Below are 26,691 nucleotides of genomic sequence, written 5' to 3' on the forward strand. Positions count from 1 at the left end.
AACAACTTTTGTGGTGTCTTTCAGGTGCCTACCAAGGTAGTGTAAAAACTACTAGGAGAACTGTTGTCTTGACCTTCCCTGGTGGAGTTGTGCATGGGGTGTGTTTGGAACATTTCGTCACCAGCCGAGTCCAAAATTCAGCTGTTCCCCATCTCAGCCCAGAAAGCAGGTAGAACAACTTTTGTGGTGTCTTTCAGATGCCTACCGGAGCAATGTAAAAACTACCAGGAGAACTCCTCTCTGGCACCTTCCCCGGTGGAGTTGTGCATGGGATGTGTTTGGAACATTTTGTCACCAGCCGACTCCAAAATTCAGCGGTTCCCCATCTCAGCCCAGAGAGCAGGTAGAACAACTATTGTGGTGTCTTTTTGATGCCTACCGGAGCAATGTAAAAACTACCAACAGAATTCCTTCCTGGCACCTTCGCTAGTGGAGTTGTGCATGGGGTGTATTTATTAAAATTTTGTCACCACCCGAGTCCAAAATTCAGCTGTTCCCCATCTCAGCCCAGAAAGCAGGTAGAACAACTTTTGTGGTGCCTTTCAAATGCCTACCAAGGTAGTGTAAAAACTATCAAGAGAACTCCTGTCTGGCACCTTCCCCGGTGGAGTTGTGCATGGGGTGTGTTTGGAACATTTTGTCACCGGCCGAGTCCAAAATTCAGCTGTTCCCCATCTCAGCCCAGAAAGCAGGTAGAACAACTTTTGTGGTGTCTTTCAGATGCCTACCGGAGCAATGTAAAAACTACCAACAGAATTCCTTCCTGGCACCTTCGCTAGTGGAGTTGTGCATGGGGTGTATTTATTAAAATTTTGTCACCAGCCGACTCCAAAATTCAGCTGTTCCCCATCTCAGCCCAGAAAGCAGGTAGAACAACTTTTGTGGTGTCTTTCAGATGCCTACCGGAGCAATGTAAAAACTACCAGGAGAACTCGTATCTGGCACCTTCCCCGGTGGAGTTGTGCATGGGGTGTGTTTGGAACATTTTGTCACCAGCCGAGTCCAAAATTCAGCGGTTCCCCATCTCAGCCCAGAAAGCAGGTAGAACAACTTTTGTGGTGTCTTTCAGATGCCTACCAAGGTAGTGTAAAAACTACCAGGAGAACTCCTTTCTGGCACCTTCCCCGGTGGAGTTGTGCAGGGGGTGTGTTTGGAACATTTTGTCACCAGCCGACTCCAAAATTCAGCTGTTCCCCATCTCAGCCCAGAAAGCAGGTAAAACAACTTTTGTGGTGTCTTTCAGGTGCCTACCAAGGTAGTGTAAAAACTACTAGGAGAACTCTTGTCTTGACCTTCCCTGGTGGAGTTGTGCATGGGGTGTGTTTGGAACATTTCGTCACCAGCCGAGTCCAAAATTCAGCTGTTCCCCATCTCAGCCCAGAAAGCAGGTAGAACAACTTTTGTGGTGTCTTTCAGATGCCTACCGGAGCAATGTAAAAACTACCAGGAGAACTCCTCTCTGGCACCTTCCCCGGTGGAGTTGTGCATGGGATGTGTTTGGAACATTTTGTCACCAGCCGACTCCAAAATTCAGCGGTTCCCCATCTCAGCCCAGAGAGCAGGTAGAACCACTATTGTGGTGTCTTTTTGATGCCTACCGGAGCAATGTAAAAACTACCAACAGAATTCCTTCCTGGCACCTTCGCTAGTGGAGTTGTGCATGGGGTGTATTTATTAAAATTTTGTCACCAGCCGAGTCCAAAATTCAGCGGTTACCCATCTCAGCCCAGAAAGCAGGTAGAACAACTTTTGTGGTGTCTTTTTGATGCCTACCGGAGCAATGTAAAAACTACCAGGAGAACTCCTGTCTGGCACCTTCCCCGGTGGAGTTGTGCATGGGGTGTATTTTATAAATTTTGTCACCAGCCGAGTCCAAAATTCAGCGGTTCCCCATCTCAGCCCATAAAGCAGGTAGAACAACTTTTGTAGTGTCTTTTTGATGCCTACCGGAGCAATGTAAAAACTACCAACAGAATTCCTTCCTGGCACCTTCGCTAGTGGAGTTGTGCAGGGGGTGTATTTATTAAAATTTTGTCACCAGCCGAGTCCAAAATTCAGCTGTTCCCCATCTCAGCCCAGAAAGCAGGTAGAACAACTTTTGTGGTGTCTTTCAGGTGCCTACCAAGGTAGTGTAAAAACTACCAGGAGAACTCTTGTCTGGACCTTCCCTGGTGGAGTTGTGCATGGGGTGTGTTTGGAACATTTCGTCACCGGCCGAGTCCAAAATTCAGCTGTTCCCCATCTCAGCCCAGAAAGCAGGTAAAACAACTTTTGTGGTGTCTTTCAAATGCCTACCAAGGTAGTGTAAAAACTACCAGGAGAACTCCTTTCTGGCACCTTCCCCGGTGGAGTTGTGCAGGGGGTGTGTTTGGAACATTTTTTCACCGGCTGAGTCCAAAATTCAGCTGTTCCCCATCTCAGCCCAGAAAGCAGGTAGAACAACTTTTGTGGTGTCTTTCAGATGCCTACCGGAGCAATGTAAAAACTACCAGGAGAACTCCTCTCTGGCACCTTCCCCGGTGGAGTTGTGCATGGGATGTGTTTGGAACATTTTGTCACCGGCCGACTCCAAAATTCAGCGGTTCCCCATCTCAGTCCAGAGAGCAGGTAGAACAACTATTGTGGTGTCTTTTTGATGCCTACCGGAGCAATGTAAAAACTACCAACAGAATTCCTTCCTGGCACCTTCGCTAGTGGAGTTGTGCATGGGGTGTATTTATTAAAATTTTGTCACCAGCCGACTCCAAAATTCAGCTGTTCCCCATCTCAGCCCAGAAAGCAGGTAGAACAACTTTTGTGGTGTCTTTCAGATGCCTACCGGAGCAATGTAAAAACTACCAGGAGAACTCGTATCTGGCACCTTCCCCGGTGGAGTTGTGCATGGGGTGTGTTTGGAACATTTTGTCACCAGCCGAGTCCAAAATTCAGCGGTTCCCCATCTCAGCCCAGAAAGCAGGTAGAACAACTTTTGTGGTGTCTTTCAGATGCCTACCAAGGTAGTGTAAAAACTACCAGGAGAACTCCTTTCTGGCACCTTCCCCGGTGGAGTTGTGCAGGGGGTGTGTTTGGAACATTTTGTCACCAGCCGACTCCAAAATTCAGCTGTTCCCCATCTCAGCCCAGAAAGCAGGTAAAACAACTTTTGTGGTGTCTTTCAGGTGCCTACCAAGGTAGTGTAAAAACTACTAGGAGAACTCTTGTCTTGACCTTCCCTGGTGGAGTTGTGCATGGGGTGTGTTTGGAACATTTCGTCACCAGCCGAGTCCAAAATTCAGCTGTTCCCCATCTCAGCCCAGAAAGCAGGTAGAACAACTTTTGTGGTGTCTTTCAGATGCCTACCGGAGCAATGTAAAAACTACCAGGAGAACTCCTCTCTGGCACCTTCCCCGGTGGAGTTGTGCATGGGATGTGTTTGGAACATTTTGTCACCAGCCGACTCCAAAATTCAGCGGTTCCCCATCTCAGCCCAGAGAGCAGGTAGAACCACTATTGTGGTGTCTTTTTGATGCCTACCGGAGCAATGTAAAAACTACCAACAGAATTCCTTCCTGGCACCTTCGCTAGTGGAGTTGTGCATGGGGTGTATTTATTAAAATTTTGTCACCAGCCGAGTCCAAAATTCAGCGGTTACCCATCTCAGCCCAGAAAGCAGGTAGAACAACTTTTGTGGTGTCTTTTTGATGCCTACCGGAGCAATGTAAAAACTACCAGGAGAACTCCTGTCTGGCACCTTCCCCGGTGGAGTTGTGCATGGGGTGTATTTTATAAATTTTGTCACCAGCCGAGTCCAAAATTCAGCGGTTCCCCATCTCAGCCCATAAAGCAGGTAGAACAACTTTTGTAGTGTCTTTTTGATGCCTACCGGAGCAATGTAAAAACTACCAACAGAATTCCTTCCTGGCACCTTCGCTAGTGGAGTTGTGCAGGGGGTGTATTTATTAAAATTTTGTCACCAGCCGAGTCCAAAATTCAGCTGTTCCCCATCTCAGCCCAGAAAGCAGGTAGAACAACTTTTGTGGTGTCTTTCAGGTGCCTACCAAGGTAGTGTAAAAACTACCAGGAGAACTCTTGTCTGGACCTTCCCTGGTGGAGTTGTGCATGGGGTGTGTTTGGAACATTTCGTCACCGGCCGAGTCCAAAATTCAGCTGTTCCCCATCTCAGCCCAGAAAGCAGGTAAAACAACTTTTGTGGTGTCTTTCAAATGCCTACCAAGGTAGTGTAAAAACTACCAGGAGAACTCCTTTCTGGCACCTTCCCCGGTGGAGTTGTGCAGGGGGTGTGTTTGGAACATTTTTTCACCGGCTGAGTCCAAAATTCAGCTGTTCCCCATCTCAGCCCAGAAAGCAGGTAGAACAACTTTTGTGGTGTCTTTCAGATGCCTACCGGAGCAATGTAAAAACTACCAGGAGAACTCCTCTCTGGCACCTTCCCCGGTGGAGTTGTGCATGGGATGTGTTTGGAACATTTTGTCACCGGCCGACTCCAAAATTCAGCGGTTCCCCATCTCAGTCCAGAGAGCAGGTAGAACAACTATTGTGGTGTCTTTTTGATGCCTACCGGAGCAATGTAAAAACTACCAACAGAATTCCTTCCTGGCACCTTCGCTAGTGGAGTTGTGCATGGGGTGTATTTATTAAAATTTTGTCACCAGCCGAGTCCAAAATTCAGCTGTTCCCCATCTCAGCCCAGAAAGCAGGTAGAACAACTTTTGTGGTGTCTTTCAGGTGCCTACCAAGGTAGTGTAAAAACTATTAAGAGAACTCCTGTCTGGCACCTTCCCCGGTGGAGTTGTGCATGGGGTGTTTTTGGAACATTTTGTCACCAGCCGACTCCAAAATTCAGCGGTTCCCCATCTCAGCCCAGAAAGCAGGTAGAACAACTTTTGTGGTGTCTTTCAGGTGCCTACCAAGGTAGTGTAAAAACTACTAGGAGAACTCCTTTCTGGCACCTTCCCCGGTGGAGTTGTGCATGGGGTGTTTTTGGAACATTTCGTCACCAGCCGACTCCAAAATTCAGCGGTTCCCCATCTCAGCCCATAAAGCAGATAGAACAACTTTTGTGGTGTCTTTTTGATGCCTACCGGAGCAATGTAAAAACTACCAACAGAATTCGTTCCTGGCACCTTCGCTAGTGGAGTTGTGCATGGGGTGTATTTATTAAAATTTTGTCACCAGCCGAGTCCAAAATTCAGCTGTTCCCCATCTCAGCCCAGAAAGCAGGTAGAACAACTTTTGTGGTGTCTTTCAGATGCCTACCGGAGCAATGTAAAAACTACCAGGAGAACTCGTTTCTGGCACCTTCCCCGGTGGAGTTGTGCATGGGGTGTGTTTGGAACATTTTGTCACCAGCCGACTCCAAAATTCAGCGGTTCCCCATCTCAGCCCAGAAAGCAGGTAGAACAACTTTTGTGGTGTCTTTTTGATGCCTACCGGAGCAATGTAAAAACTACCAACAGAATTCCTTCCTGGCACCTTCGCTAGTGGAGTTGTGCATGGGGTGTATTTATTAAAATTTTGTCACCACCCGAGTCCAAAATTCAGCTGTTCCCCATCTCATCCCAGAAAGCAGGTAAAACAACTTTTGTGGTGTCTTTCAGGTGCCTACCAAGGTAGTGTAAAAACTACTAGGAGAACTCTTTTCTGGACCTTCCCCGGTGGAGTTGTGCATGGGGTGTGTTTGGAACATTTTGTCACCAGCCGAGTCCAAAATTCAGCTGTTCCCCATCTCAGCCCAGAAAGCAGGTAGAACAACTTTTGTGGTGTCTTTCAGATGCCTACCAAGGTAGTGTAAAAACTACCAGGAGAACTCCTTTGTGGCACCTTCCCCGGTGGAGTTGTGCAGGGGGTGTGTTTGGAACATTTTGTCACCAGCCGAGTCCAAAATTCAGCGGTTCCCCATCTCAGCCCAGAAAGCAGGTAGAACAACTTTTGTGGTGCCTTTCAGCTGCCTACCAAGGTAGTGTAAAAACTACTAGGAGAACTGTTGTCTTGACCTTCCCTGGTGGAGTTGTGCATGGGGTGTGTTTGGAACATTTCGTCACCAGCCGAGTCCAAAATTCAGCTGTTCCCCATCTCAGCCCAGAAAGCAGGTAGAACAACTTTTGTGGTGTCTTTCAGATGCCTACCGGAGCAATGTAAAAACTACCAGGAGAACTCCTCTCTGGCACCTTCCCCGGTGGAGTTGTGCATGGGATGTGTTTGGAACATTTTGTCACCAGCCGACTCCAAAATTCAGCGGTTCCCCATCTCAGCCCAGAGAGCAGGTAGAACAACTATTGTGGTGTCTTTTTGATGCCTACCGGAGCAATGTAAAAACTACCAACAGAATTCCTTCCTGGCACCTTCGCTAGTGGAGTTGTGCATGGGGTGTATTTATTAAAATTTTGTCACCACCCCGAGTCCAAAATTCAGCTGTTCCCCATCTCAGCCCAGAAAGCAGGTAGAACAACTTTTGTGGTGCCTTTCAAATGCCTACCAAGGTAGTGTAAAAACTATCAAGAGAACTCCTGTCTGGCACCTTCCCCGGTGGAGTTGTGCATGGGGTGTGTTTGGAACATTTTGTCACCGGCCGAGTCCAAAATTCAGCTGTTCCCCATCTCAGCCCAGAAAGCAGGTAGAACAACTTTTGTGGTGTCTTTCAGATGCCTACCGGAGCAATGTAAAAACTACCAACAGAATTCCTTCCTGGCACCTTCGCTAGTGGAGTTGTGCATGGGGTGTATTTATTAAAATTTTGTCACCAGCCGACTCCAAAATTCAGCTGTTCCCCATCTCAGCCCAGAAAGCAGGTAGAACAACTTTTGTGGTGTCTTTCAGATGCCTACCGGAGCAATGTAAAAACTACCAGGAGAACTCGTATCTGGCACCTTCCCCGGTGGAGTTGTGCATGGGGTGTGTTTGGAACATTTTGTCACCAGCCGAGTCCAAAATTCAGCGGTTCCCCATCTCAGCCCAGAAAGCAGGTAGAACAACTTTTGTGGTGTCTTTCAGATGCCTACCAAGGTAGTGTAAAAACTACCAGGAGAACTCCTTTCTGGCACCTTCCCCGGTGGAGTTGTGCAGGGGGTGTGTTTGGAACATTTTGTCACCAGCCGACTCCAAAATTCAGCTGTTCCCCATCTCAGCCCAGAAAGCAGGTAAAACAACTTTTGTGGTGTCTTTCAGGTGCCTACCAAGGTAGTGTAAAAACTACTAGGAGAACTCTTGTCTTGACCTTCCCTGGTGGAGTTGTGCATGGGGTGTGTTTGGAACATTTCGTCACCAGCCGAGTCCAAAATTCAGCTGTTCCCCATCTCAGCCCAGAAAGCAGGTAGAACAACTTTTGTGGTGTCTTTCAGATGCCTACCGGAGCAATGTAAAAACTACCAGGAGAACTCCTCTCTGGCACCTTCCCCGGTGGAGTTGTGCATGGGATGTGTTTGGAACATTTTGTCACCAGCCGACTCCAAAATTCAGCGGTTCCCCATCTCAGCCCAGAGAGCAGGTAGAACCACTATTGTGGTGTCTTTTTGATGCCTACCGGAGCAATGTAAAAACTACCAACAGAATTCCTTCCTGGCACCTTCGCTAGTGGAGTTGTGCATGGGGTGTATTTATTAAAATTTTGTCACCAGCCGAGTCCAAAATTCAGCGGTTACCCATCTCAGCCCAGAAAGCAGGTAGAACAACTTTTGTGGTGTCTTTTTGATGCCTACCGGAGCAATGTAAAAACTACCAGGAGAACTCCTGTCTGGCACCTTCCCCGGTGGAGTTGTGCATGGGGTGTATTTTATAAATTTTGTCACCAGCCGAGTCCAAAATTCAGCGGTTCCCCATCTCAGCCCATAAAGCAGGTAGAACAACTTTTGTAGTGTCTTTTTGATGCCTACCGGAGCAATGTAAAAACTACCAACAGAATTCCTTCCTGGCACCTTCGCTAGTGGAGTTGTGCAGGGGGTGTATTTATTAAAATTTTGTCACCAGCCGAGTCCAAAATTCAGCTGTTCCCCATCTCAGCCCAGAAAGCAGGTAGAACAACTTTTGCGGTGTCTTTCAAATGCCTACCAAGGTAGTGTAAAAACTACCAGGAGAACTCCTTTCTGGCACCTTCCCCGGTGGAGTTGTGCAGGGGGTGTGTTTGGAACATTTTTTCACCGGCTGAGTCCAAAATTCAGCTGTTCCCCATCTCAGCCCAGAAAGCAGGTAGAACAACTTTTGTGGTGTCTTTCAGATGCCTACCGGAGCAATGTAAAAACTACCAGGAGAACTCCTCTCTGGCACCTTCCCCGGTGGAGTTGTGCATGGGATGTGTTTGGAACATTTTGTCACCGGCCGACTCCAAAATTCAGCGGTTCCCCATCTCAGTCCAGAGAGCAGGTAGAACAACTATTGTGGTGTCTTTTTGATGCCTACCGGAGCAATGTAAAAACTACCAACAGAATTCCTTCCTGGCACCTTCGCTAGTGGAGTTGTGCATGGGGTGTATTTATTAAAATTTTGTCACCAGCCGAGTCCAAAATTCAGCTGTTCCCCATCTCAGCCCAGAAAGCAGGTAGAACAACTTTTGTGGTGTCTTTCAGGTGCCTACCAAGGTAGTGTAAAAACTATTAAGAGAACTCCTGTCTGGCACCTTCCCCGGTGGAGTTGTGCATGGGGTGTTTTTGGAACATTTTGTCACCAGCCGACTCCAAAATTCAGCGGTTCCCCATCTCAGCCCAGAAAGCAGGTAGAACAACTTTTGTGGTGTCTTTCAGGTGCCTACCAAGGTAGTGTAAAAACTACTAGGAGAACTCCTTTCTGGCACCTTCCCCGGTGGAGTTGTGCATGGGGTGTTTTTGGAACATTTCGTCACCAGCCGACTCCAAAATTCAGCGGTTCCCCATCTCAGCCCATAAAGCAGATAGAACAACTTTTGTGGTGTCTTTTTGATGCCTACCGGAGCAATGTAAAAACTACCAACAGAATTCGTTCCTGGCACCTTCGCTAGTGGAGTTGTGCATGGGGTGTATTTATTAAAATTTTGTCACCAGCCGAGTCCAAAATTCAGCTGTTCCCCATCTCAGCCCAGAAAGCAGGTAGAACAACTTTTGTGGTGTCTTTCAGATGCCTACCGGAGCAATGTAAAAACTACCAGGAGAACTCGTTTCTGGCACCTTCCCCGGTGGAGTTGTGCATGGGGTGTGTTTGGAACATTTTGTCACCAGCCGACTCCAAAATTCAGCGGTTCCCCATCTCAGCCCAGAAAGCAGGTAGAACAACTTTTGTGGTGTCTTTTTGATGCCTACCGGAGCAATGTAAAAACTACCAACAGAATTCCTTCCTGGCACCTTCGCTAGTGGAGTTGTGCATGGGGTGTATTTATTAAAATTTTGTCACCACCCGAGTCCAAAATTCAGCTGTTCCCCATCTCATCCCAGAAAGCAGGTAAAACAACTTTTGTGGTGTCTTTCAGGTGCCTACCAAGGTAGTGTAAAAACTACTAGGAGAACTCTTTTCTGGACCTTCCCCGGTGGAGTTGTGCATGGGGTGTGTTTGGAACATTTTGTCACCAGCCGAGTCCAAAATTCAGCTGTTCCCCATCTCAGCCCAGAAAGCAGGTAGAACAACTTTTGTGGTGTCTTTCAGATGCCTACCAAGGTAGTGTAAAAACTACCAGGAGAACTCCTTTGTGGCACCTTCCCCGGTGGAGTTGTGCAGGGGGTGTGTTTGGAACATTTTGTCACCAGCCGAGTCCAAAATTCAGCGGTTCCCCATCTCAGCCCAGAAAGCAGGTAGAACAACTTTTGTGGTGCCTTTCAGCTGCCTACCAAGGTAGTGTAAAAACTTCCAACAGAACTCTTGTCTGGCACATTCCCCGGTGGAGTTGTGCATGGGGTGTATTTATTAAAATTTTGTCACCGGCCGACTCCAAAATTCAGCTGTTCCCCATCTCAGCCCAGAAAGCAGGTAAAACAACTTTTGTGGTGTCTTTCAGGTGCCTACCAAGGTAGTGTAAAAACTACTAAGAGAACTCTTGTCTGGCACCTTCCCCGGTGGAGTTGTGCAGGGGGTGTGTTTGGAACATTTTGTCACCAGCCGACTCCAAAATTCAGCGGTTCCCCATCTCAGCCCAGAAAGCAGGTAGAACAACTTTTGTGGTGTCTTTTTGATGCCTACCGGAGCAATGTAAAAACTACCCACAGAATTCCTTCCTGGCACCTTCGCTAGTGGAGTTGTGCATGGGGTGTATTTCTTAAAATTTTGTCACCAGCCGACTCCAAAATTCAGCGGTTCCCCATCTCAGCCCAGAAAGCAGGTAGAACAACTTTTGTGGTGTCTTTCAGGTGCCTACCAAGGTAGTGTAAAAACTACTAAGAGAACTCCTGTCTGGCACCTTCCCCGGTGGAGTTGTGCAGGGGGTGTGTTTGGAACATTTTGTCACCAGCCGAGTCCAAAATTCAGCGGTTCCCCATCTCAGCCCAGAAAGCAGGTAGAACAACTTTTGTGGTGTCTTTCAGGTGCCTACCAAGGTAGTGTAAAAACTACCAGGAGAACTCTTGTCTGGACCTTCCCTGGTGGAGTTGTGCATGGGGTGTGTTTGGAACATTTCGTCACCGGCCGAGTCCAAAATTCAGCTGTTCCCCATCTCAGCCCAGAAAGCAGGTAGAACAACTTTTGTGGTGTCTTTCAGATGCCTACCGGAGCAATGTAAAAACTACCAGGAGAACTCCTCTCTGGCACCTTCCCCGGTGGAGTTGTGCATGGGATGTGTTTGGAACATTTTGTCACCGGCCGACTCCAAAATTCAGCGGTTCCCCATCTCAGTCCAGAGAGCAGGTAGAACAACTATTGTGGTGTCTTTTTGATGCCTACCGGAGCAATGTAAAAACTACCAACAGAATTCCTTCCTGGCACCTTCGCTAGTGGAGTTGTGCATGGGGTGTATTTATTAAAATTTTGTCACCAGCCGAGTCCAAAATTCAGCTGTTCCCCATCTCAGCCCAGAAAGCAGGTAGAACAACTTTTGTGGTGTCTTTCAGGTGCCTACCAAGGTAGTGTAAAAACTATTAAGAGAACTCCTGTCTGGCACCTTCCCCGGTGGAGTTGTGCATGGGGTGTTTTTGGAACATTTTGTCACCAGCCGACTCCAAAATTCAGCGGTTCCCCATCTCAGCCCAGAAAGCAGGTAGAACAACTTTTGTGGTGTCTTTCAGGTGCCTACCAAGGTAGTGTAAAAACTACTAGGAGAACTCCTTTCTGGCACCTTCCCCGGTGGAGTTGTGCATGGGGTGTTTTTGGAACATTTCGTCACCAGCCGACTCCAAAATTCAGCGGTTCCCCATCTCAGCCCATAAAGCAGATAGAACAACTTTTGTGGTGTCTTTTTGATGCCTACCGGAGCAATGTAAAAACTACCAACAGAATTCGTTCCTGGCACCTTCGCTAGTGGAGTTGTGCATGGGGTGTATTTATTAAAATTTTGTCACCAGCCGAGTCCAAAATTCAGCTGTTCCCCATCTCAGCCCAGAAAGCAGGTAGAACAACTTTTGTGGTGTCTTTCAGATGCCTACCGGAGCAATGTAAAAACTACCAGGAGAACTCGTTTCTGGCACCTTCCCCGGTGGAGTTGTGCATGGGGTGTGTTTGGAACATTTTGTCACCAGCCGACTCCAAAATTCAGCGGTTCCCCATCTCAGCCCAGAAAGCAGGTAGAACAACTTTTGTGGTGTCTTTTTGATGCCTACCGGAGCAATGTAAAAACTACCAACAGAATTCCTTCCTGGCACCTTCGCTAGTGGAGTTGTGCATGGGGTGTATTTATTAAAATTTTGTCACCACCCGAGTCCAAAATTCAGCTGTTCCCCATCTCAGCCCAGAAAGCAGGTAAAACAACTTTTGTGGTGTCTTTCAGGTGCCTACCAAGGTAGTGTAAAAACTACTAGGAGAACTCTTTTCTGGACCTTCCCCGGTGGAGTTGTGCATGGGGTGTGTTTGGAACATTTTGTCACCGGCCGAGTCCAAAATTCAGCTGTTCCCCATCTCAGCCCAGAAAGCAGGTAGAACAACTTTTGTGGTGTCTTTCAGATGCCTACCAAGGTAGTGTAAAAACTACCAGGAGAACTCCTTTGTGGCACCTTCCCCGGTGGAGTTGTGCAGGGGGTGTGTTTGGAACATTTTGTCACCAGCCGAGTCCAAAATTCAGCGGTTCCCCATCTCAGCCCAGAAAGCAGGTAGAACAACTTTTGTGGTGCCTTTCAGCTGCCTACCAAGGTAGTGTAAAAACTTCCAACAGAACTCTTGTCTGGCACATTCCCCGGTGGAGTTGTGCATGGGGTGTATTTATTAAAATTTTGTCACCGGCCGACTCCAAAATTCAGCTGTTCCCCATCTCAGCCCAGAAAGCAGGTAAAACAACTTTTGTGGTGTCTTTCAGGTGCCTACCAAGGTAGTGTAAAAACTACTAAGAGAACTCTTGTCTGGCACCTTCCCCGGTGGAGTTGTGCATGGGGTGTGTTTGGAACATTTTGTCACCAGCCGACTCCAAAATTCAGCGGTTCCCCATCTCAGCCCAGAAAGCAGGTAGAACAACTTTTGTGGTGTCTTTTTGATGCCTACCGGAGCAATGTAAAAACTACCCACAGAATTCCTTCCTGGCACCTTCGCTAGTGGAGTTGTGCATGGGGTGTATTTCTTAAAATTTTGTCACCAGCCGACTCCAAAATTCAGCGGTTCCCCATCTCAGCCCAGTAAGCAGGTAGAACAACTTTTGTGGTGTCTTTCAGGTGCCTACCAAGGTAGTGTAAAAACTACTAAGAGAACTCCTGTCTGGCACCTTCCCCGGTGGAGTTGTGCAGGGGGTGTGTTTGGAACATTTTGTCACCAGCCGAGTCCAAAATTCAGCGGTTCCCCATCTCAGCCCAGAAAGCAGGTAGAACAACTTTTGTGGTGTCTTTCAGGTGCCTACCAAGGTAGTGTAAAAACTATCAAGAGAACTCCTTTCTGGCACCTTCCGTGGTGGAGTTGTGCAGGGGGTGTGTTTGGAACATTTTGTCACCAGCCGACTCCAAAATTCAGCGGTTCCCCATCTCAGCCCAGAAAGCAGGTAGAACAACTTTTGTGGTGTCTTTCAGATGCCTACCAAGGTAGTGTAAAAACTACCAGGAGAACTCCTGTCTGGCACCTTCCCCGGTGGAGTTGTGCATGGGGTGTGTTTGGAACATTTTGTCACCGGCCGACTCCAAAATTCAGCTGTTCCCCATCTCAGCCCAGAAAGCAGGTAGAACAACTTTTGTGGTGTCTTTCAGATGCCTACCGGAGCAATGTAAAAACTACCAGGAGAACTCCTCTCTGGCACCTTCCCCGGTGGAGTTGTGCATGGGATGTGTTTGGAACATTTTGTCACCGGCCGACTCCAAAATTCAGCGGTTCCCCATCTCAGCCCAGAGAGCAGGTAGAACAACTATTGTGGTGTCTTTTTGATGCCTACCGGAGCAATGTAAAAACTACCAACAGAATTCCTTCCTGGCACCTTCGCTAGTGGAGTTGTGCATGGGGTGTATTTATTAAAATTTTGTCACCAGCCGAGTCCAAAATTCAGCGGTTCCCCATCTCAGCCCAGAAAGCAGGTAGAACAACTTTTGTGGTGCCTTTCAAATGCCTACCAAGGTAGTGTAAAAACTATCAAGAGAACTCCTGTCTGGCACCTTCCCCAGTGGAGTTGTGCATGGGGTGTGTTTGGAACATTTTGTCACCGGCCGACTACAAAATTCAGCTGTTCCCCATCTCAGCCCAGAAAGCAGGTAGAACAACTTTTGTGGTGTCTTTTTGATGCCTACCGGAGCAATGTAAAAACTACCAACAGAATTCCTTCCTGGCACCTTCGCTAGTGGAGTTGTGCATGGGGTGTATTTATTAAAATTTTGTCACCAGCCGAGTCCAAAATTCAGCGGTTCCCCATCTCATCCCAGAAAGCAGGTAGAACAACTTTTGTGGTGTCTTTCAGATGCCTACCGGAGCAATGTAAAAACTACCAGGAGAACTCCTGTCTGGCACCTTCCCCGGTGGAGTTGTGCAGGGGGTGTGTTTGGAACATTTTGTCACCAGCCGAGTCCAAAATTCAGCGGTTCCCCATCTCAGCCCAGAAAGCAGGTAGAACAACTTTTGTGGTTTCTTTCAGATGCCTACCAAGGTAGTGTAAAAACTACCAGGAGAACTCCTTTCTGGCACCTTCCCCGGTGGAGTTGTGCAGGGGCTGTGTTTGGAACATTTTGTCACCAGCCGAGTCCAAAATTCAGCTGTTCCCCATCTCAGCCCAGAAAGCAGGTAAAACAACTTTTGTGGTGTCTTTCAGGTGCCTACCAAGGTAGTGTAAAAACTACTAGGAGAACTGTTGTCTTGACCTTCCCTGGTGGAGTTGTGCATGGGGTGTGTTTGGAACATTTCGTCACCAGCCGAGTCCAAAATTCAGCTGTTCCCCATCTCAGCCCAGAAAGCAGGTAGAACAACTTTTGTGGTGTCTTTCAGATGCCTACCGGAGCAATGTAAAAACTACCAGGAGAACTCCTCTCTGGCACCTTCCCCGGTGGAGTTGTGCATGGGATGTGTTTGGAACATTTTGTCACCAGCCGACTCCAAAATTCAGCGGTTCCCCATCTCAGCCCAGAGAGCAGGTAGAACAACTATTGTGGTGTCTTTTTGATGCCTACCGGAGCAATGTAAAAACTACCAACAGAATTCCTTCCTGGCACCTTCGCTAGTGGAGTTGTGCATGGGGTGTATTTATTAAAATTTTGTCACCACCCGAGTCCAAAATTCAGCTGTTCCCCATCTCAGCCCAGAAAGCAGGTAGAACAACTTTTGTGGTGCCTTTCAAATGCCTACCAAGGTAGTGTAAAAACTATCAAGAGAACTCCTGTCTGGCACCTTCCCCGGTGGAGTTGTGCATGGGGTGTGTTTGGAACATTTTGTCACCGGCCGAGTCCAAAATTCAGCTGTTCCCCATCTCAGCCCAGAAAGCAGGTAGAACAACTTTTGTGGTGTCTTTCAGATGCCTACCGGAGCAATGTAAAAACTACCAACAGAATTCCTTCCTGGCACCTTCGCTAGTGGAGTTGTGCATGGGGTGTATTTATTAAAATTTTGTCACCAGCCGACTCCAAAATTCAGCTGTTCCCCATCTCAGCCCAGAAAGCAGGTAGAACAACTTTTGTGGTGTCTTTCAGATGCCTACCGGAGCAATGTAAAAACTACCAGGAGAACTCGTATCTGGCACCTTCCCCGGTGGAGTTGTGCATGGGGTGTGTTTGGAACATTTTGTCACCAGCCGAGTCCAAAATTCAGCGGTTCCCCATCTCAGCCCAGAAAGCAGGTACAACAACTTTTGTGGTGTCTTTCAGATGCCTACCAAGGTAGTGTAAAAACTACCAGGAGAACTCCTGTCTGGCACCTTCCCCGGTGGAGTTGTGCATGGGTTGTGTTTGGAACATTTTGTCACCGGCCGACTCCAAAATTCAGCTGTTCCCCATCTCAGCCCAGAAAGCAGGTAAAACAACTTTTGTGGTGTCTTTCAGGTGCCTACCAAGGTAGTGTAAAAACTACTAGGAGAACTCTTGTCTTGACCTTCCCTGGTGGAGTTGTGCATGGGGTGTGTTTGGAACATTTCGTCACCAGCCGAGTCCAAAATTCAGCTGTTCCCCATCTCAGCCCAGAAAGCAGGTAGAACAACTTTTGTGGTGTCTTTCAGATGCCTACCGGAGCAATGTAAAAACTACCAGGAGAACTCCTCTCTGGCACCTTCCCCGGTGGAGTTGTGCATGGGGTGTGTTTGGAACATTTTGTCACCAGCCGACTCCAAAATTCAGCGGTTCCCCATCTCAGCCCAGAAAGCAGGTAGAACAACTTTTGTGGTGTCTTTTTGATGCCTACCGGAGCAATGTAAAAACTACCAACAGAATTCCTTCCTGGCACCTTCGCTAGTGGAGTTGTGCATGGGGTGTATTTATTAAAATTTTGTCACCAGCCGAGTCCAAAATTCAGCGGTTCCCCATCTCAGCCCAGAAAGCAGGTAGAACAACTTTTGTGGTGTCTTTTTGATGCCTACCGGAGCAATGTAAAAACTACCAGGAGAACTCCTGTCTGGCACCTTCCCCGGTGGAGTTGTGCATGGGGTGTATTTTATAAATTTTGTCACCAGCCGACTCCAAAATTCAGCGGTTCCCCATCTCAGCCCATAAAGCAGGTAGAACAACTTTTGTAGTGTCTTTTTGATGCCTACCGGAGCAATGTAAAAACTACCAACAGAATTCCTTCCTGGCACCTTCGCTAGTGGAGTTGTGCAGGGGGTGTATTTATTAAAATTTTGTCACCAGCCGAGTCCAAAATTCAGCTGTTCCCCATCTCAGCCCAGAAAGCAGGTAGAACAACTTTTGTGGTGTCTTTCAGGTGCCTACCAAGGTAGTGTAAAAACTACCAGGAGAACTCTTGTCTGGACCTTCCCTGGTGGAGTTGTGCATGGGGTGTGTTTGGAACATTTCGTCACCGGCCGAGTCCAAAATTCAGCTGTTCCCCATCTCAGCCCAGAAAGCAGGTAAAACAACTTTTGTGGTGTCTTTCAAATGCCTATCAAGGTAGTGTAAAAACTACCAGGAGAACTCCTTTCTGGCACCTTCCCCGGTGGAGTTGTGCAGGGGGTGTGTTTGGAACATTTTTTCACCGGCTGAGTCCAAAATTCAGCTGTTCCCCATCTCAGCCCAGAAAGCAGGTAGAACAACTTTTGTGGTGTCTTTCAGATGCCTACCGGAGCAATGTAAAAACTACCAGGAGAACTCCTCTCTGGCACCTTCGCTAGTGGAGTTGTGCATGGGATGTGTTTGGAACATTTTGTCACCGGCCGACTCCAAAATTCAGCGGTTCCCCATCTCAGTCCAGAGAGCAGGTAGAACAACTATTGTGGTGTCTTTTTGATGCCTACCGGAGCAATGTAAAAACTACCAACAGAATTCCTTCCTGGCACCTTCGCTAGTGGAGTTGTGCATGGGGTGTATTTATTAAAATTTTGTCACCAGCCGAGTCCAAAATTCAGCTGTTCCCCATCTCAGCCCAGTAAGCAGGTAGAACAACTTTTGTGGTGTCTTTCAGGTGCCTACCAAGGTAGTGTAAAAACTATTAAGAGAACTCCTGTCTGGCACCTTCCCCGGTGGAGTTGTGCATGGGGTGTTTTTGGAACATTTTGTCACCAGCCGACTCCAAAATTCAGCGGTTCCCCATCTCAGCCCAGAAAGCAGGTAGAACAACTTTTGTGGTGTCTTTCAGGTGCCTACCAAGGTAGTGTAAAAACTACTAGGAGAACTCCTTTCTGGCACCTTCCCCGGTGGAGTTGTGCATGGGGTGTTTTTGGAACATTTCGTCACCAGCCGACTCCAAAATTCAGCGGTTCCCCATCTCAGCCCATAAAGCAGATAGAACAACTTTTGTGGTGTCTTTTTGATGCCTACCGGAGCAATGTAAAAACTACCAACAGAATTCGTTCCTGGCACCTTCGCTAGTGGAGTTGTGCATGGGGTGTATTTATTAAAATTTTGTCACCAGCCGAGTCCAAAATTCAGCTGTTCCCCATCTCAGCCCAGAAAGCAGGTAGAACAACTTTTGTGGTGTCTTTCAGATGCCTACCGGAGCAATGTAAAAACTACCAGGAGAACTCGTTTCTGGCACCTTCCCCGGTGGAGTTGTGCATGGGGTGTGTTTGGAACATTTTGTCACCAGCCGACTCCAAAATTCAGCGGTTCCCCATCTCAGCCCAGAAAGCAGGTAGAACAACTTTTGTGGTGTCTTTTTGATGCCTACCGGAGCAATGTAAAAACTACCAACAGAATTCCTTCCTGGCACCTTCGCTAGTGGAGTTGTGCAGGGGGTGTATTTATTAAAATTTTGTCACCAGCCGAGTCCAAAATTCAGCTGTTCCCCATCTCAGCCCAGAAAGCAGGTAAAACAACTTTTGTGGTGTCTTTCAGGTGCCTACCAAGGTAGTGTAAAAACTACTAGGAGAACTCTTTTCTGGACCTTCCCCGGTGGAGTTGTGCATGGGGTGTGTTTGGAACATTTTGTCACCAGCCGAGTCCAAAATTCAGCTGTTCCCGATCTCAGCCCAGAAAGCAGGTAGAACAACTTTTGTGGTGTCTTTCAGATGCCTACCAAGGTAGTGTAAAAACTACCAGGAGAACTCCTTTGTGGCACCTTCCCCGGTGGAGTTGTGCAGGGGGTGTGTTTGGAACATTTTGTCACCAGCCGAGTCCAAAATTCAGCGGTTCCCCATCTCAGCCCAGAAAGCAGGTAGAACAACTTTTGTGGTGCCTTTCAGCTGCCTACCAAGGTAGTGTAAAAACTTCCAACAGAACTCTTGTCTGGCACATTCCCCGGTGGAGTTGTGCATGGGGTGTATTTATTAAAATTTTGTCACCGGCCGACTCCAAAATTCAGCTGTTCCCCATCTCAGCCCAGAAAGCAGGTAAAACAACTTTTGTGGTGTCTTTCAGGTGCCTACCAAGGTAGTGTAAAAACTATCAAGAGAACTCTTGTCTGGCACCTTCCCCGGTGGAGTTGTGCATGGGGTGTGTTTGGAACATTTTGTCACCAGCCGAGTCCAAAATTCAGCGGTTCCCCATCTGAGCCCAGAAAGCAGGTAAAACAACTTTTGTGGTGTCTTTCAGGTACCTACCAAGGTAGTGTAAAAACTATCAAGAGAACTCTTGTCTGGCACCTTCCCCGGTGGAGTTGTGCATGGGGTGTGTTTGGAACATTTTGTCACCAGCCGAGTCCAAAATTCAGCGGTTCCCCATCTCAGCCCAGAAAGCAGGAAGAAAAAACTTTTGTGGTGTCTTTCAGGTGCCTACCAAGGTAGTGTAAAAACTACCAGGAGAACTCCTTTCTGGCACCTTCCCCGGTGGAGTTGTGCATGGGGTGTTTTTGGAACATTTTGTCACCAACCGAGTCCAAAATTCAGCGGTTCCCCATCTCAGCCCATAAAGCAGGTAGAACAACTTTTGTGGTGCCTTTCAGCTGCCTACCAAGGTAGTGTAAAAACTACCAGGAGAACTCTTGTCTGGCACCTTCCCCGGTGGAGTTGTGCATGGGGTGTGTTTGGAACATTTTGTCACCAGCCGAGTCCAAAATTCAGCGGTTCCCCATCTCAGCCCAGAAAGCAGGTAGAACAACTTTTGTGGTGTCTTTCAGATGCCTACCGGAGCAATGTAAAAACTACCAGGAGAACTCCTGTCTGGCACCTTCCCCGGTGGAGTTGTGCAGGGGGTGTATTTATTAAAATTTTGTCACCAGCCGACTCCAAAATTCAGCTGTTCCCCATCTCAGCCCAGAAAGCAGGTAAAACAACTTTTGTGGTGTCTTTCAGGTGCCTACCAAGGTAGTGTAAAAACTATCAAGAGAACTCTTGTCTGGCACCTTCCCCGGTGGAGTTGTGCATGGGGTGTGTTTGGAACATTTTGTCACCAGCCGAGTCCAAAATTCAGCGGTTCCCCATCTGAGCCCAGAAAGCAGGTAAAACAACTTTTGTGGTGTCTTTCAGGTACCTACCAAGGTAGTGTAAAAACTACCAGGAGAACTCCTGTCTGGCACCTTCCCCGGTGGAGTTGTGCATGGGGTGTTTTTGGAACATTTTGTCACCAGCCGACTCCAAAATTCAGCGGTTCCCCATCTCAGCCCAGAAAGCAGGTAGAACAACTTTTGTGGTGTCTTTCAGGTGCCTACCAAGGTAGTGTAAAAACTTCCAACAGAACTCTTGTCTGGCACATTCCCCGGTGGAGTTGTGCATGGGGTGTATTTATTAAAATTTTGTCACCGGCCGACTCCAAAATTCAGCGGTTCCCCATCTCAGCCCAGAAAGCAGGTAAAACAACTTTTGTGGTGTCTTTCAGGTGCCTACCAAGGCAGTGTAAAAACTATAAAGAGAACTCTTGTCTGGCACCTTCCCCGGTGGAGTTGTGCATGGGGTGTGTTTGGAACATTTTGTCACCAGCCGAGTCCAAAATTCAGCGGTTCCCCATCTCAGCCCAGAAAGCAGGAAGAAAAAACTTTTGTGGTGTCTTTCAGGTGCCTACCAAGGTAGTGTAAAAACTACCAGGAGAACTCCAGTCTGGCACCTTCCCCGGTGGAGTTGTGCATGGGGTGTGTTTGGAACATTTTGTCACCGGCCGACTCCAAAATTCAGCTGTTCCCCATCTCAGCCCAGAAAGCAGGTAGAACAACTTTTGTGGTGTCTTTCAGATGCCTACCGGAGCAATGTAAAAACTACCAGGAGAACTCCTCTCTGGCACCTTCCCCGGTGGAGTTGTGCATGGGATGTGTTTGGAACATTTTGTCACCGGCCGACTCCAAAATTCAGCGGTTCCCCATCTCAGCCCAGAGAGCAGGTAGAACAACTATTGTGGTGTCTTTTTGATGCCTACCGGAGCAATGTAAAAACTACCAACAGAATTCCTTCCTGGCACCTTCGCTAGTGGAGTTGTGCATGGGGTGTATTTATTAAAATTTTGTCACCAGCCGAGTCCAAAATTCAGCGGTTCCCCATCTCAGCCCAGAAAGCAGGTAGAACAACTTTTGTGGTGCCTTTCAAATGCCTACCAAGGTAGTGTAAAAACTATCAAGAGAACTCCTGTCTGGCACCTTCCCCGGTGGAGTTGTGCATGGGGTGTGTTTGGAACATTTTGTCACCGGCCGACTCCAAAATTCAGCTGTTCCCCATCTCAGCCCAGAAAGCAGGTAGAACAACTTTTGTGGTGTCTTTCAGATGCCTACCGGAGCAATGTAAAAACTACCAGGAGAACTCGTTTCTGGCACCTTCCCCGGTGGAGTTGTGCATGGGGTGTGTTTGGAACATTTTGTCACCAACCGAGTCCAAAATTCAGCGGTTCCCCATCTCAGCCCAGAAAGCAGGTAGAACAACTTTTGTGGTGTCTTTCAGATGCCTACCAAGGTAGTGTAAAAACTACCAGGAGAACTCCTTTCTGGCACCTTCCCCGGTGGAGTTGTGCAGGGGGTGTGTTTGGAACATTTTGTCACCAGCCGACTCCAAAATTCAGCTGTTCCCCATCTCAGCCCAGAAAGCAGGTAAAACAACTTTTGTGGTGTCTTTCAGGTGCCTACCAAGGTAGTGTAAAAACTACTAGGAGAACTCTTGTCTGGACCTTCCCTGGTGGAGTTGTGCATGGGGTGTGTTTGGAACATTTCGTCACCAGCCGAGTCCAAAATTCAGCTGTTCCCCATCTCAGCCCAGAAAGCAGGTAGAACAACTCTTGTGGTGTCTTTCAGATGCCTACCGGAGCAATGTAAAAACTACCAGGAGAACTCCTCTCTGGCACCTTCCCCGGTGGAGTTGTGCATGGGATGTGTTTGGAACATTTTGTCACCAGCCGACTCCAAAATTCAGCGGTTCCCCATCTCAGCCCAGAAAGCAGGTAGAACCACTATTGTGGTGTCTTTTTGATGCCTACCGGAGCAATGTAAAAACTACCAACAGAATTCCTTCCTGGCACCTTCGCTAGTGGAGTTGTGCATGGGGTGTATTTATTAAAATTTTGTCACCAGCCGAGTCCAAAATTCAGCGGTTCCCCATCTCAGCCCAGAAAGCAGGTAGAACAACTTTTGTGGTGCCTTTCAAATGCCTATCAAGGTAGTGTAAAAACTATCAAGAGAACTCCTGTCTGGCACCTTCCCCGGTGGAGTTGTGCATGGGGTGTGTTTGGAACATTTTGTCACCGGCCGACTCCAAAATTCAGCGGTTCCCCATCTCAGCCCAGAAAGCAGGTAGAACAACTTTTGTGGTGTCTTTCAGATGCCTACCGGAGCAATGTAAAAACTACCAGGAGAACTCCTCTCTGGCACCTTCCCCGGTGGAGTTGTGCATGGGGTGTGTTTGGAACATTTTGTCACCAGCCGACTCCAAAATTCAGCGGTTCCCCATCTCAGCCCAGAAAGCAGGTAGAACAACTTTTGTGGTGTCTTTCAGATGCCTACCGGAGCAATGTAAAAACTACCAGGAGAACTCCTGTCTGGCACCTTCCCCGGTGGAGTTGTGCATGGGGTGTGTTTGGAACATTTTGTCACCAGCGCAGTCCAAAATTCAGCTGTTCCCCATCTGAGCCCAGAAAGCAGGTAAAACAACTTTTGTGGTGTCTTTCAGGTGCCTACCAAGGTAGTGTAAAAACTATTAAGAGAACTCCTGTCTGGCACCTTCCCCGGTGGAGTTGTGCATGGGGTGTGTTTGGAACATTTCGTCACCAGCCAAGTCCAAAATTCAGCGGTTCCCCATCTCAGCCCAGAAAGCAGGTAGAACAACTTTTGTGGTGCCTTTCAGGTGCCTACCGGAGCAATGTAAAAACTACCAGGAGAACTCCTTTCTGGCACCTTCCCCGGTGGAGTTGTGCATGGGGTGTGTTTGGAACATTTTGTCACCAGCCGACTCCAAAATTCAGCTGTTCCCCATCTCAGCCCAGAAAGCAGGTAGAACAACTTTTGTGGTGTCTTTCAGGTGCCTACCAAGGTAGTGTAAAAACTACTAGGAGAACTCTTGTCTGGCACATTCCCCGGTGGAGTTGTGCAGGGGGTGTATTTATTAAAATTTTGTCACCAGCCGAGTCCAAAATTCAGCTGTTCCCCATCTCAGCCCAGAAAGCAGGTAGAACAACTTTTGTGGTGCCTTTCAAATGCCTACCAAGGTAGTGTAAAAACTATCAAGAGAACTCCTGTCTGGCACCTTCCCCGGTGGAGTTGTGCATGGGGTGTTTTTGGAACATTTTGTCACCAGCCGACTCCAAAATTCAGCGGTTCCCCATCTCAGCCCAGAAAGCAGGTAGAACAACTTTTGTGGTGTCTTTCAGGTGCCTACCAAGGTAGTGTAAAAACTACCAGGAGAACTTTCTGGCACCTTCCCCGGTGGAGTTGTGCATGGGGTGTTTTTGGAACATTTCGTCACCAGCCGACTCCAAAATTCAGCGGTTCCCCATCTCAGCCCATAAAGCAGATAGAACAACTTTTGTGGTGTCTTTTTGATGCCTACCGGAGCAATGTAAAAACTACCAACAGAATTCGTTCCTGGCACCTTCGCTAGTGGAGTTGTGCATGGGGTGTATTTATTAAAATTTTGTCACCAGCCGAGTCCAAAATTCAGCTGTTCCCCATCTCAGCCCAGAAAGCAGGTAGAACAACTTTTGTGGTGTCTTTCAGATGCCTACCGGAGCAATGTAAAAACTACCAGGAGAACTCGTTTCTGGCACCTTCCCCGGTGGAGTTGTGCATGGGGTGTGTTTGGAACATTTTGTCACCAGCCGACTCCAAAATTCAGCGGTTCCCCATCTCAGCCCAGAAAGCAGGTAGAACAACTTTTGTAGTGTCTTTTTGATGCCTACCGGAGCAATGTAAAAACTACCAACAGAATTCCTTCCTGGCACCTTCGCTAGTGGAGTTGTGCATGGGGTGTATTTATTAAAATTTTGTCACCACCCGAGTCCAAAATTCAGCTGTTCCCCATCTCAGCCCAGAAAGCAGGTAAAACAACTTTTGTGGTGTCTTTCAGGTGCCTACCAAGGTAGTGTAAAAACTACCAGGAGAACTCTTGTCTGGCACATTCCCCGGTGGAGTTGTGCAGGGGGTGTGTTTGGAACATTTTGTCACCAGCCGACTCCAAAATTCAGCTGTTCCCCATCTCAGCCCAGAAAGCAGGTAGAACAACTTTTGTGGTGCCTTTCAAATGCCTACCAAGGTAGTGTAAAAACTAGCAAGAGAACTCTTGTCTGGCACCTTCCCCGGTGGAGTTGTGCATGGGGTGTGTTTGGAACATTTTGTCACCAGCCGACTCCAAAATTCAGCTGTTCCCCATCTCAGCCCAGAAAGCAGGTAGAACAACTTTTGTGGTGCCTTTCAAATGCCTACCAAGGTAGTGTAAAAACTATCAAGAGAACTCTTGTCTGGCACCTTCCCCGGTGGAGTTGTGCATGGGGTGTTTTTGGAACATTTTGTCACCAGCCGAGTCCAAAATTCAGCGGTTCCCCATCTCAGCCCAGAAAGCAGGTAGAACAACTTTTGTGGTGTCTTTCAGGTGCCTACCAAGGTAGTGTAAAAACTACCAGGAGAACTCCTTTCTGGCACCTTCCCCGGTGGAGTTGTGCATGGGGTGTTTTTGGAACATTTCGTCACCAGCCGACTCCAAAATTCAGCGGTTCCCCATCTCAGCCCATAAAGCAGATAGAACAACTTTTGTGGTGTCTTTTTGATGCCTACCGGAGCAATGTAAAAACTACCAACAGAATTCGTTCCTGGCACCTTCGCTAGTGGAGTTGTGCATGGGGTGTATTTATTAAAATTTTGTCACCAGCCGAGTCCAAAATTCAGCTGTTCCCCATCTCAGCCCAGAAAGCAGGTAGAACAACTTTTGTGGTGTCTTTCAGATGCCTACCGGAGCAATGTAAAAACTACCAGGAGAACTCGTTTCTGGCACCTTCCCCGGTGGAGTTGTGCATGGGGTGTGTTTGGAACATTTTGTCACCAGCCGACTCCAAAATTCAGCGGTTCCCCATCTCAGCCCAGAAAGCAGGTAGAACAACTTTTGTAGTGTCTTTTTGATGCCTACCGGAGCAATGTAAAAACTACCAACAGAATTCCTTCCTGGCACCTTCGCTAGTGGAGTTGTGCATGGGGTGTATTTATTAAAATTTTGTCACCACCCGAGTCCAAAATTCAGCTGTTCCCCATCTCAGCCCAGAAAGCAGGTAAAACAACTTTTGTGGTGTCTTTCAGGTGCCTACCAAGGTAGTGTAAAAACTACTAGGAGAACTCTTGTCTGGACCTTCCCCGGTGGAGTTGTGCATGGGGTGTGTTTGGAACATTTTGTCACCAGCCGAGTCCAAAATTCAGCTGTTCCCCATCTCAGCCCAGAAAGCAGGTAGAACAACTTTTGTGGTGTCTTTCAGATGCCTACCAAGGTAGTGTAAAAACTACCAGGAGAACTCCTTTGTGGCACCTTCCCCGGTGGAGTTGTGCAGGGGGTGTGTTTGGAACATTTTGTCACCAGCCGAGTCCAAAATTCAGCGGTTCCCCATCTCAGCCCAGAAAGCAGGTAGAACAACTTTTGTGGTGCCTTTCAAATGCCTACCAAGGTAGTGTAAAAACTTCCAACAGAACTCTTGTCTGGCACATTCCCCGGTGGAGTTGTGCATGGGGTGTATTTATTAAAATTTTGTCACCGGCCGACTCCAAAATTCAGCGGTACCCCATCTCAGCCCAGAAAGCAGGTAAAACAACTTTTGTGGTGTCTTTCAGGTGCCTACCAAGGTAGTGTAAAAACTATCAAGAGAACTCTTGTCTGGCACCTTCCCCGGTGGAGTTGTGCATGGGGTGTGTTTGGAACATTTTGTCACCAGCCGAGTCCAAAATTCAGCGGTTCCCCATCTGAGCCCAGAAAGCAGGTAAAACAACTTTTGTGGTGTCTTTCAGGTACCTACCAAGGTAGTGTAAAAACTATCAAGAGAACTCTTGTCTGGCACCTTCCCCGGTGGAGTTGTGCATGGGGTGTGTTTGGAACGTTTTGTCACCAGCCGAGTCCAAAATTCAGCGGTTCCCCATCTCAGCCCAGAAAGCAGGAAGAAAAAACTTTTGTGGTGTCTTTCAGGTGCCTACCAAGGTAGTGTAAAAACTACCAGGAGAACTCCTTTCTGGCACCTTCCCCGGTGGAGTTGTGCAGGGGGTGTGTTTGGAACATTTTGTCACCAGCCGAGTCCAAAATTCAGCGGTTCCCCATCTCAGCCCATAAAGCAGGTAGAACAACTTTTGTGGTGCCTTTCAGATGCCTACCAAGGTAGTGTAAAAACTACCAGGAGAACTCTTGTCTGGCACCTTCCCCAGTGGAGTTGTGCAGGGGGTGTGTTTGGAACATTTTGTCACCAGCCGAGTCCAAAATTCAGCGGTTCCCCATCTCAGCCCAGAAAGCAGGTAGAACAACTTTTGTGGTGTCTTTCAGATGCCTACCGGAGCAATGTAAAAACTACCAGGAGAACTCCTGTCTGGCACCTTCCCCGGTGGAGTTGTGCATGGGGTGTATTTATTAAAATTTTGTCACCAGCCGAGTCCAAAATTCAGCTGTTCCCCATCTCAGCCCAGAAAGCAGGTAGAACAACTTTTGTGGTGCCTTTCAAATGCCTACCAAGGTAGTGTAAAAACTATCAAGAGAACTCTTGTCTGGCACCTTCCCCGGTGGAGTTGTGCATGGGGTGTGTTTGGAACATTTTGTCACCAGCCGAGTCCAAAATTCAGCGGTTCCCCATCTCAGCCCAGAAAGCAGGAAGAAAAAACTTTTGTGGTGTCTTTCAGGTGCCTACCAAGGTAGTGTAAAAACTACCAGGAGAACTCCTTTCTGGCACCTTCCCCGGTGGAGTTGTGCATGGGGTGTTTTTGGAACATTTTGTCACCAGCCGAGTCCAAAATTCAGCGGTTCCCCATCTCAGCCCAGAAAGCAGGTAGAACAACTTTTGTGGTGTCTTTCAGGTGCCTACCAAGGTAGTGTAAAAACTTCCAACAGAACTCTTGTCTGGCACATTCCCCGGTGGAGTTGTGCATGGGGTGTATTTATTAAAATTTTGTCACCGGCCGACTCCAAAATTCAGCGGTTCCCCATCTCAGCCCAGAAAGCAGGTAAAACAACTTTTGTGGTGTCTTTCAGGTGCCTACCAAGGC

Source organism: Falco cherrug, chromosome Z, assembly GCF_023634085.1.
Source record: "Falco cherrug isolate bFalChe1 chromosome Z, bFalChe1.pri, whole genome shotgun sequence".
NCBI classification, from domain to species: Eukaryota; Metazoa; Chordata; class Aves; order Falconiformes; family Falconidae; genus Falco; species Falco cherrug.